The sequence below is a fragment of the Chenopodium album genome, chromosome 15 (genome assembly GCF_948465745.1).
Source record: "Chenopodium album chromosome 15, dcCheAlbu1.1, whole genome shotgun sequence".
NCBI classification, from domain to species: Eukaryota; Viridiplantae; Streptophyta; class Magnoliopsida; order Caryophyllales; family Amaranthaceae; genus Chenopodium; species Chenopodium album.
In genome coordinates this window covers 27,563,757-27,576,253 of record NC_137848.1, presented here as the reverse complement: position 1 = coordinate 27,576,253, position 12,497 = coordinate 27,563,757, and positions in this window count along the sequence as shown.

Genomic DNA, 12,497 nt, shown 5'->3' with positions numbered 1-12,497 from the left:
TATAATATGAAGATTAATTGAATTTCAATCACAAGTTTGAAACTTTATGACTTAATCAACCTAAAATGATTAAATCAAGAAAATTCAACAAACAATCATGGAATTTAGTAAGTCAAGATCCAACCAAATGAACAATTAAAGATTGAATCTTTAATACTTTTTGGACTTCAAAAATCACAAAATCACCATAAACATTCACACTTAAAGCAATTTATTTGCAAAAATGTGAACTGTCAAGTTTATGTGAAAAATGAGTCAACCATTAAGCACCAATTACTACACAGTAATCATGCTAAAAAGTGGTCTATAATTACAGAAGCTTAAAGGAAAGAACCATACACATAATCACAATTAATATGCCATTAAGATTCAAGGTTTAAAAGATTTTAAATTTTTCGTCAAAACCAAAAATCACTCGAAAAGGCATTTCTGGGCAAAAATTTGGCTTTTTCACATCCCTGAAAGAATCAAAACTTTTCCAGAACATCGATTCCATCCAAAATTCACTAGTCTTAGGTGAAAATCTGGGTTCATGAGCCAAAATTCTAATTATAACGAGATTAAAATTAATAAAATCGAGCTACTAATCTAATTAGCAACCACAGCCAGAAATTAAAGCCATTTTTAAAACCTTGAAATTACTAGTACAAAAATAAATAAGCAAGGCTCTGATGCCACTGTTGGGTTTCGGAAAGTCCAACTTCCCACAGAATACAAAACCCGACCCCTAAGACCCGCTCACAATTAATATAACTAATGCATAATTAACAACACAAATAACAAAGAGAGTGAAAGACTACCTTGTAGCGTGCTTCGCTCCTTAATGAGCTCTTACTTTGAAAACTACTTTGAGTCTTGCAAGTGCGACGACCTCCAACGGAGTCCACCCGTAAAGAAGACCCGTCTGGCCTTTACCCGTAGCTTAGTGATGAGTGTCATTTATGGCACTCATTTGATCCCTTTTAGGATGAATTTCATTCTCTTTTGTAGCTCTTTTTATTCCCTTTTCCTTAATTTTTCTCTTTATTTCTTTAGTTTGCATTTTCCTTAGTGGATTTTCCTTTTTCTTACATTTCTTGGTTTATTTTGCCTTTTTCCCTTTTATTTGTTTCTTTTCTTTTATTTCCAGGAGAAGATCGTTCCCGAAGTTTCTTCCTGGGTTTTGCATTTATTGGGATGCTTAGTGTCTTCCATTTGACGCCCAAGTATGGAGATGTGCAAGTTTCAAGTTTCCTTAGGGCGTGCATTCAAGCTGTAGGGGGCACCAATTTTGGTGTTGAACCCACCGTCAAGGTGTTTAGAATTTTCCATGTTCCGTGTTCATCACGCACACCAAGAGGAGCGCACGAGGAGCGTCAAGTTGAAGTGGAAGAAAGTTGCCCTGCTCCCAGGCGCGGGCGCGCAGTGTGGTGGCACGGGCGCGCGGTGCTCTGGCGCAACCGCGCCTGTTGCTTCCCCTGTTCTGTACCCTCTTCTTCGCGGCCGCACACCTCTAAAAGTGAAGGTCGCGCATGTACGGGTTCTTTTGGGACGACTAACTACTTTCTTCTTTGTTAGTTTTACTATTTATAGTTTTCTCTTCATTTTTGGAGAGGGAGAGCTTGGAATTAGAAATTGGTTTTGACGTAGGGAAAAGTAGGTCATTTTCTACCCTTTCCTAGAGCCAAAGAAAATTTATAAACACTCGACCAACCTAATACGAGTATATGGTATGTCAAGGGTCAAACCCAAGGGAATCAGTAGGTGCAAGCTATAGCCTAGGTCAAGCTACATCGAAGATTGAGGGAAGATGCGGTTGGTAACTAGGTATCGAGAAAAATAGATTAATCGAGAAATTCAATATACTAAACACTAGGGATATTGGTTCCACATGCAAGCTCAATGATTGTGCTAATTGAAGGATCACTCAATCAATTCAAACGTTGCAAAGGACAAACAATAGTTGCAATCAAAGGAATTCAGGAGCTATCTCCTATAAGCCAAGCTAAGGTTCACAATGAATGCCTAACTAGGAAAATCACAATCAAAATCAATCAATTAAAGCAATTCTCAAATCAAGGGTTCATGTCATTGAAATTTGCAATGCAATCTAGATTATTCTTATAGGTTGATCACTCCTAGTCTAATTAATCACATGCCCAACCATGTCAACCAATTTAATTACAACAATTCAATCAATCAAGGATCATCAACTAGCAAAAATCATCAATCTAGCATGCTTCCCCTTCTCCCTAGCAACTAATCTACTCACTAATCATGGTGAAATTGAAAAACAAAACCAATTCAATCAAAATCATATTCATTTCAAGTTTAATCAAGAAGTAATTCAATCTCTCAACAAATTCTAAAGAAAAGAATGAAATCCAAATCAAACATTCAAAAATTAAAGGAAATTGCAATAGAAGTAAATTCAAAGGAAAGAAATCTCACAAAATTTCATTGATGAGAAGAAGAAATCCAAGATCAAATTGAAATCCAAGATCAAATTCAAGTACAATCAAGTATCTTAAGCTTCTCTCTCTACTTTCTCTCTCTACTAAATCTAGATAAATATATGTCAAGTACAAATTAAGTCGTCCTCCTAAAAAGGAAAATTTTAAGGGTATAAATAGAAGAAACGAGCGAATGGGGCAGGGCGCCTGGTGCGCGCGCACCACCAAGCCGTGCGTGCGCACAGCTGGGTCTGCGCGTACGCACCCCCTGTGTCGCGCGCGCGCACCCTTGCTTGGTGCTCGTGGCCTTGCCTCCTTCCCTTGATCGATCAATCTCCGTGATCCCGAGCATCCTTATCATTGGTGCACTCGAGGCGATGCTTGTGAGAAGGGCAACTCCTTTATCTTCCAAGCATTAGAATACCTCGAGCCAAAGCATAACTTCCAAGGCCCTCGAGCTCACGGAGCTAGTTTTAATTGCGCTTTCGGAATCCCGAACCTTGCTCCATCAACTTTCTTGAATGCGCTTGAGCTTCCTCCGTGGTGATCATACCTCGGGAAACTCAACACACCTACAAAACAAATCAAGTGAACAAAGAATCGAGAAGAATAGTTGAGAAATGAACAAAATGACAAGAAAACCATTAAAAGCATGCATTTCTCTAAACTTACACGCAAAGCAAGAATTATTATGTAAAAACATGGCAAAAAGGACTAAATATGAGAATAAAACTATAAAGAAAACCTAGCCTAAGAGTGCCATAAATGACACTCATCAAATTCCCCCAAGCTAAACCTTTGCTCGTCCTCGAGCAAAACAAAATCAAGCTTAAAGGAAAATGATGACATTAATTAGGCAAGCTAGAAACGAGAAAGTCTAGAGAATAAGAGAATATACACTAACTCGCTTTCGTAGGAATCACGGTCAATTTTAGCAACAATTGACAAGCCATTTAAACCTCTAGATCACCCTACAAGACGAGTAATGCTCTCGTAAGGGTTTCCTAAGAGGTTAACCCATAACTCTTTATTAAAAGGCGGCAAAACATAAAAGGAGAAAAGAGAAAATTAAAACCTTGAAAAGAAAAGAGAGCTTATACAATGAACTTTTGCACATGATCAAAATACGAGAGGATATCAAACTTTCTAAAACAACAATGGTAAGCACGTTCTAAGATATCGAGGGTTGATTGAAACATAGGACATGCTAAGTATAGAGAACTACCAAAACGCATTTCACCTTCATCTAAAAACAATTTTAGCACATTTTCCCAATTGGCTTCAAATCTTCTTTTAGCAAGCGACTCAAAAGTTCCTCGAAGGAACTAGAAAAACAATAGATTTGAGGTTTTCTCGACATCTTGAATTTGCATCCTCTCTCCTTAGGCTTTAACTCATAATGCCCTCCCTCGGTATATGACTCAACCACTAGATCAAAAGGGCTTTCCCAAAGGTTGTAACGTAAAGGCAAAAGGTTGAGGGTAGGCTTAAAATTTTTAGAATTTTGTGGTACACCTAAGTTGTGAAGCAAAGATTGGCCAAATCTCAACACCAAAACAAAGAGATCACCAAACAAAAACAAACTAAGACCCCCAAGCTTATTCAAAGCTATAACCACAATCATATATATAAAAAGCGTAAGACGCTTCCTCCTAAGCTTGAACAAAGCATCGTCCTCAATGCTTATAATAGGGATAAACATTTACATCAAAATGTTTTTGAACTTTTTCATTTTTCACTCTTTTTTTTTTCAATTTTTGCCAAAGCTTTTTGAATTTGCTTTGCTTTTTCTCATTTTTTTCAATTTTTCATTATTCACTTTATTCATTGTCCTTGCCTCTTTTAACTATGGACGACTTTTGCTTTCATTTATTCACTTGCCATTATTCACAATACATACAAAACACAAGCTTGCTTACAGATAAGAACCAATATCCAAACTCATATACAAAGAACATGATCATTTGCTTCACAAAAACCAAAAATGGAACAAAAAGAAACAAAAGGCCCAAAGTTCTAAAGATGTGGCTTGAAAAGAAGGGAAAAAGGCTTAAATGGTTAGCAAGTAGGCAAATGTGAACCCAAGAACTAAAAATAAAGAAAATTAACGTAGAAAAGAAAAATTACCACCCCGAAAAGATGCCATTGTCCTCCCTAGATGGTTCGGTCTCGTGTTTGAGAATTATGAGTCAAGATTCAAGATTAGGTCCGCAATAGTCAAGGATCCATGCCGCTCATGCAAGTAATTGTAGAAGGCGTGAAAAACAATGAAACCTCACAAGGATGTGGCAAAAACTCACTAAAAGCTTCAAATTCACCAAAGGGGAACGATTGCGAGTTTTGAAAAACAAAAGAATTCGGCATCAAGGTCCCAACAATTATTAAAGGACTACCTTAGCATACTCTATCCTAGAATCAACCAAAGATACTCTCAAACCGTGTAAACCATTGTTTTTAGGAAGAATAATAGTCAATGTGCAAGCTCAAGTGGTACTAAGTCCAAAGCAAAAGCAAAAGTTTAAGAAAGAAAAGCAATGCCTCAAAAACATTTTATTCATATTTACAAAATCCTTTTTGGTTTTTAATTTTTAATTTTTTACTCTTCTTTACTTTTTTTATTTTCTTTTATTTTCTTTTTCATTCTTTTTTCATTTTTCTTCTTTTTTTTGTTGTTTTTTTTCATTATTTTTTTTTTTATCTTTTTCTTTTTTTTTTTTTTTTTTTTTTTGTTTTTGTAAAGGAAAGTATAAATCAAAATGAAAGAAAGCAAAGTGTAAAATGGAAAGTAGAAGAAGATGGAAAAGGGAAACAAAAAGAAAAAGAAAAACATAAGAAAATAAAAAAGGAGGAAAAAGAAATAAAATAAGAAATAGAAAAGCAAAGGAGAAGTAGAAATGCAACAAGGAAGTCATGCTAACACACATAAGTCCCAATCGACAAACAAGTGAACATTCGGCTACAATGCCAATGTTCCCAAACACACTAAGGTGTTAGAAAGCAAACATCCTCAAACCGTTCAACTTCTTCTAATCTAAACCTAAACTAAGCATCCAAGAGAAAAGAATAAAAAGAAGATCAGAAGGATCTCACCAGGTGTCGAAGCTATGCTACATTAAACAAAGTGAAAGAGCACCTTTATGAAGCATCAATGTCCAAAGCATAAGTGACGAAGTAAGGTGAGAAAGAATATAGACTATATACAAAGAAGATTGTTAGTAACTTCAATACAAAAGAAAAGAAGAATATAAAAGATAAAATGTATGTAAATAAAGAAAAAGTAATATATGATAGAATCAGGAATAGGGTCAATAATGAAATCAGGAAGCGGAATCATCAAACAGAAGCAGAGTCGGGAAACAAGATATCGAACAACCATCATCAGGAATTAGAATCATAGAGAAGTAGAGATACACAGCAGACAGCGATTAGCAGAACAAACAACAATACCAAGAACTGGACAGAGAAATCAGCTGAAATACATCATCATCATCATTACCAGAGAAGCAAGAGATACACAGATATCAATACCAGAAGCAAAAGGGACTAGGAGTGAACTACAATAGCGAGGAGGGAAACAGTGAAACTCACAAACAACATAAATCACCCCCAAGCTCAGTATGAACTACCCTCCAAACTCCAAACCTAATAACACATAGGCAAAAGAGAACATCATATAAAGCAGATAAGAAAGGGGGGTAGCCACTATATACTCACTCCGCACTATGGTAAGGGGTAGAATGAGAACTCCCCTTACCGGTCTCTAAGACATGAACCGAGCTAGCTATTTCACTCACCTCAATAGGAGCTTTCCCCTTTAACCTCCCCTCCCGCCTAACACGGTCTATCTCAAAGAAATGAGACCAATCATCCAAGACTGGCTCTCCCGATAATCCCCACCTACCAAAAGTCTCGGGGTTCGGGAAAGGCATGGGGTTCGCGGGATCATATGAATAATCGCATCCACCGGGCTGCTTATATTCGTAAGTTGCTAGGGTGGTGCCCATGATAGCACTAGGAGGGATATGAGGACCCTCCCAATAGGGGTAACAAGGTCTAGGACCCACGATAGGGTCAAAGGGTTCCCATAAGGGAATAGGTCCTTGTTGGACCGGGAGGTATGGGTAGTTCAAGTAAGGTTCAATCTCCCCCCTCCGCACATGAAAGCCATACAATTGATTAGCATGAAAATCATAGCCAAGAGAAGAATCACGCCCCAAAGGCATGGAAAACAATACATTAGAGATGGAATCTAACTTGGCATGAATAGTAGATAAATCAAATGTAAAAGAAGAAGTAGGAGGAGGAATAGGAGTACCTCCCCGTTCAACCGGGGGTAAAGCTTGGAAATCTGTCGAAAGAGCATCATTTGAGGCGGTTCTTGTATGATTTGACTTCTTTCGAAGAGAGGGGTCGATGTTGCATCTTGGAGGTCTCCAAGTCAAAGAATCCGTCTTTGACTTACGGTTTGTAGCCTCCTTACTCGGAATCAAGAACCAATCCTTTACTCGGGACACCTTCCATATGAAAACATTATGCTTCTTGGTACGATCAAGGAACTTTTGGTTCACAAGGGCATAGATATTGAGGAAATGAGTAAGCGTCTTCTCCCTAGGGTCAACTATCGGAGGGAGCTCGCATAGCAAATCTATATATGAATCATTGAGGCAAAGAGCGATGATAGAGATCATTCCTCCAATTTGGATGCTTTTCGAAAGCGAAACACCATCTCGGATATCCAAAAATCGGTTGATTAAATGTTGAGTGAAATCTACAAGCTCGATCTCATGCGACTCTTGGTCGGCAATCCATAGCCAACAAAGCTCCTCGCGGGAGATAGCTCCCAAAGAGTCCTTAGAGCAAAGGGCATAAGTGAGAATACGATTAAAGTATCTCATGGCCGGATGAACGATCGATTCGGATTTAGAAGTTTGAGGCTCATATTTCCGCTCATTAGAGATACGCCGACACCACCTGAGTTCATCATATTCATGGTCGCTAGTCATTTTTCCATTGGCCGGATAGACAAGATGGTCTTCATCAACGGCCCAAGGAAACCGAAAGTAGGAACAAAGTTGTGACTTCGACAACCGATGATCATTATTGAAAAGTTGAAAGGTCAAAGTTCTCGAAGAATCACCACTTGACTCTCGGACCACTTCAAGGGATGATAGAAACTCATATGTCACCCTAGCATAGGTAGGGGCGCTCAAATCCAAGAACTCTAAGAGACCGAGGTTCTTGGCTAGGTAGCGAACGTCATCATCTATTCCAAGTAGCTTGGTTGTTGTATGATTGTAGAATCTTGTTGACTTGAGCTTCCGCTTGGATAGTTGCTTGAACCTATCCCAATGTAATTCCTTAGACAATTCAATGTCATATGTCTCTACAACCTCGGGGGGAGGCGGAACAACGTGCCTAGCTTTGCTTGAACTTGTTCTAGCACGCTTCTTATGACGGATGGGAACCATCTACAAGAAGCAAAGCAATTCATGAGCAATTCATGTACAATTATCATTGTTCAAGAATATTCAAAAGAATTTGCTCTAAAATCAAGCACAAACATTAATCAATCAAAAATGAAACAAGAAATGGTCACACATGAACAATGCCATGAATATTGAGACATAAGCTTGAAGCAACTAGTTATGAAGTAAAGGCAAAATTGGACACAAGAGACTAAATCATGAATCATTGTGAGCAAATTAATCCCAAAACATTGAATTATCAAAGAAATGAAACTATCATATAGAATACCCATGAGAGAGAAAATGACCAACAATGGTGAATCAAGGATTCAAGCAAGGTATACAAATTCATCATGAAAAAGCTTCAATTTAACATCCAATAACATCATTCAACACAAATTACAAGTTAAAAGAACCAACAATGGAGTTCTACCTTGAAAGCAAAAACAAGGATTACAAGCTTCAAAAATGAGGAAGAAGATGACTAGAAAATGAGAAATTATACCTCAATGAAGCTTTGAATTACTTGCAAATTGCACAATTGATGAATATAGAACAATTAGAACACCCAAAGTTAAGATTCAAGCACCAAAATAAAACCTCAAAAAGTCAAATTTTAGCCCTAAATTTTCGAAAATAAAATCGAAAATTTCAGTTTCTTTTTTTTTTATTTTTTTTTATTTTTGAAAGATTTGAAATGAGGTTAATGTAATTTGTGATGAATTGAAAATAAAAAGGATGAATGTGCTTGAGTATTCAAAGAGATTGAACGGGTTTATGAACAATGAAAGAGTAGAGGAATGAAGGGGAAGTCGGGGTTAGAGAGAGGAGTGAATAAGGGAGGGTTTGGGAATGAAAGGGGCACGAAAAAGGGGTTGGATGCTGCTGTCGATGGTGCGTGCGCACAGAGGGGTTGGTGCGTGCGCACCAGCGACAGCAGGGGGGCTGCTCTGCTTGGAATTACGCAACACAACGCCAAAAAATCTGACCTACCTGGTGCGTGCACGCAACTAGGTGGTGCGTGCACACCAGGTAGGGGCTAGGGGGGCTGAGTTTGCTTGTGACACACCAAAACAAGGCTAAAAATCTGACCCTCTTGGGGAGCGCGCGCAGGGATGGTGGTGCGTGCGCACCAAGGGAGTACGGGGAAGGGGGGTTCAAAAATCGTCAAATTTCATCAAAATTAGCTTAAATTTCTAACCCCTATGGTGCGCGCGCGCAACCTATGATGCGTGTGCACCAAGCAAGAAAATTTTGGCCATGAAAATACTCTCGTATTTGCACTAACGAGATAGTTGAAAACGCACTCGAAAAAGAGTAGAAAATCAATGAAAATGCAAACACGAGAGCATTAAACCCCAACAAGCTTCTTCACCCAAGCTTAGCCAAACCTCGTGAAACCTTAAATTAACACCGAAATTGTTGGAAATTTTCATCGATCCAATCTCACGGCACCTAAAATCAAGAACACAAAGAAGAATAAGATGAGTTCTCAAAAATAAAAGATATAGAAAAATGAAAAATCCAAAGAAAAGGGTTAGAAAACCGAGTTACCTCCCGGGAAGCGCTTGTTTAACGTCATAGCTTGACGTTCTTCATCTATTAAGGTGGTTGTCGGAGAAGAAGCATGTGAATAAGGCCAACAAAAGCACCATCGAAGTACTTCTTGAGTTGATGGCCATTGACCTTAAATGGAGACGAAGAATCCATCATTGAAACCTCTACAACACCACTAGGAAAAACATTTTTAAACAAGTAAGGACCGCTCCATCTTGACATGAGCTTTCTTGGAAACAACTTCATTTTCGAATTGTAGAGAAGAACCTTATCACCAACACAAAACTCTTTCTTCTCAATAAGCTTATCATAAGTTTCCTTGGAACGAGCTTTGTAAACACTAGCACAATCATAAGCATCAAATTAAAACTCCTCTAGCTCATGAAGATCTAACCACCTTTTCTCCCCCGCACTTGCCAAATCAAAGCTTATCTTCTTGATTGCCCACAAAGCACGGTGTTCGAGCTCAATCGGGAGATGGCATGATTTTCCATAGACTAGGAAGTATGGAGTGGTACCTATTGGTGTCTTAAAAGCCCTTCTATAAGCCCAAAGAGTATCATCCAACTTGTCCGACCAATCCTTCATATTTCTTGCAACCGTCTTTTTAAGGATTAACTTGATTTGACGATTGGAAACCTCGACTCGGCTGCTTGTTTGAGGATGATATGGAAGGCCAAATCGTTGATGAACTCCATGCTTTCGCAACATCTTTTGAAAGGAATTGTGAATAAAATGAGAACCGTTATCGCTTATCACCGCCTTTGGAACACCAAACCTTGGGAAAATGACCTTCTTGAACAACTTCATTACCGCCTTGTGGTCATTAGTTGGGGAAGCAATGGTCTCACCCCATTTAGACACGTAATCCACTGCAACAAGAATATATTTATTTCCAAAAGATGAGGGAAACGGTCCCATGAAATCTATTCCCCAAACATCAAATACCTCTAATTCAAGAATCAGTTGTTGAGGCATCTCATTTCGCTTGGAGATATTCCCAACTCGTTGACAACGGTCGCATGTCTTAATAAAACCCCATGAATCCTTGAAGAGATGCGGCCTCCATAAACCGCTTTGAAGAATCTTGGTGGCGGCTTTAGAAACACCCATATGACCACCACTCGGATCCGAGTGGCACATCTTCAAAACACTAGGCACCTCTTTGTTTGGAACACAGCGCCTAAGTAAGCCATCAAATCCTCGCTTATACAAGATGGGATCATCCCATACATAGTGTCTCGCCTCTCTCTTGAGCTTCTTTTGTTGATTCTTAGAAAAGGAAGGTGAAAACTCCCCACATATAAGAAAGTTCACTAAGTCGGCGAACCATGGGAACTCCTTTTCCTTAATAGCATATAAGAAGTCATCAAGCATCCTATCCTCGATTGGAGAACCATCATCATGAATTTGAGAATCTTCAAGACGAGATAGATGATCCGCCACAACATTTTCCGCTCCTCACTTATCCCTAATCTCAATATCAAAAGTTTGAAGTTTGAGCACCCACCGGATCAACCTAGGCTTTGATTCTTTCTTGGCAAAAAGGTACTTGAGAGCCGCATGATCTGTGAACCTAACAAATAACAACGAAACTTTTCAAAAGCATGAACAATAGCCAAAAACTCCTTTTCCGTTGTGGTGTAGTTCCTTTGAGCACCGTTTAGAGTCTTGGACATATAATAGATCACATGTAGCTTCTTTTCCACTCTTTGACCCAGGAGACCTCCAATTGTCGAATCACTCCCATCGCACATCAACTCAAAAGGTAAATCCCATCTCGGTGCTTGAATAATAGGAGTAGAGATTAGAGCCTTCTTCAACTTATTGAATGCCTCTAAACACTTATCATCAAATACAAACTCGGCAACCTTTTGGAGAAGATCATTGAGGGGCTTTGCAATGAGCGAGAAATCCTTGATGAATCTTCTATAAAACCCGGCATGTCCTATGAAAGATCTCACTCCTTTCACATTAACCGGAGGTGGAAGCTTCTCAATAACCTCAATTTTTGCTTTGTCCACCTCTATCCCCTTGTGAGAAATCTTATGGCCAAGGACTATACCTTCCTCCACCATGAAGTGACACTTCTCCCAATTCAAAACCAAGTTCACCTTCTCACACCTTGCCAAACATTTCTCAAGGTTTTCAAGACATGCCTCAAATGAAACACCGCCCACGGAGAAGTCATCCATAAACACTTCCATTTCCTCCACCAACATATCTCCAAATATACTCATCATGCATCTTTGAAATGTTGCGGGAGCATTACAAAGGCCAAACGGCATTCTCCTGTAAGCAAATGTTCTAAATGGACAAGTGAAGGTCATTTTCTCTTGGTTGTCCGGGTGGATAGGGATTTGGAAAAATCCCGAATAACCATCAAGAAAACAATAGAACTTGTGCCTCGTTAGTCTCTCAAGCATTTGATCAATTAAAGGAAGGGGGAAGTGATCTTTCTTAGTGGACGTGTTTAGACGTCTATAGTCTATACATATCCTCCATCTAGTGACCGTCCTCGTCGAAATGAGCTCACCTTTCTCATTCTCAACGATGGTCATGCCTCCTTTATTTAAGACAACATGAATGGGAGAGACACACCTAGAACTTGAAATGGGGTGTACAATTCCCGCATCCAAAAGTTTGGTGATCTCTTTCTTCACTACCTCTCCCATTTGGGGGTGTAGCTTTCGTTGTCTCTCAATAGAAGGTAGAGCACCCTCCTCAAGGGTTATGTGATGTGTACATAAAGCGGGGCTTATACCTTTGAGGTCATTTGTGTTATAACCCAAAACACCCTGGTGCTTTCTCAAAACATCACACAACACTTGAGCTTGGCGCTCACTCAAAGAAGAGCTAACAATCACAGGTGGAGTTGGGTCCCAAGAATTCATACCTAAGGTATGATGGAAGAGTTTTGAGCTCAACCATTGGAACACCTTTACCTTCCTTTGATGTAGCCACTTGCAACGCTTCTTGGCTAGAAATGCTCATACACATTTGCTCTTCAACATCCTCAAGGATTCCATTGAGCACATCTTCA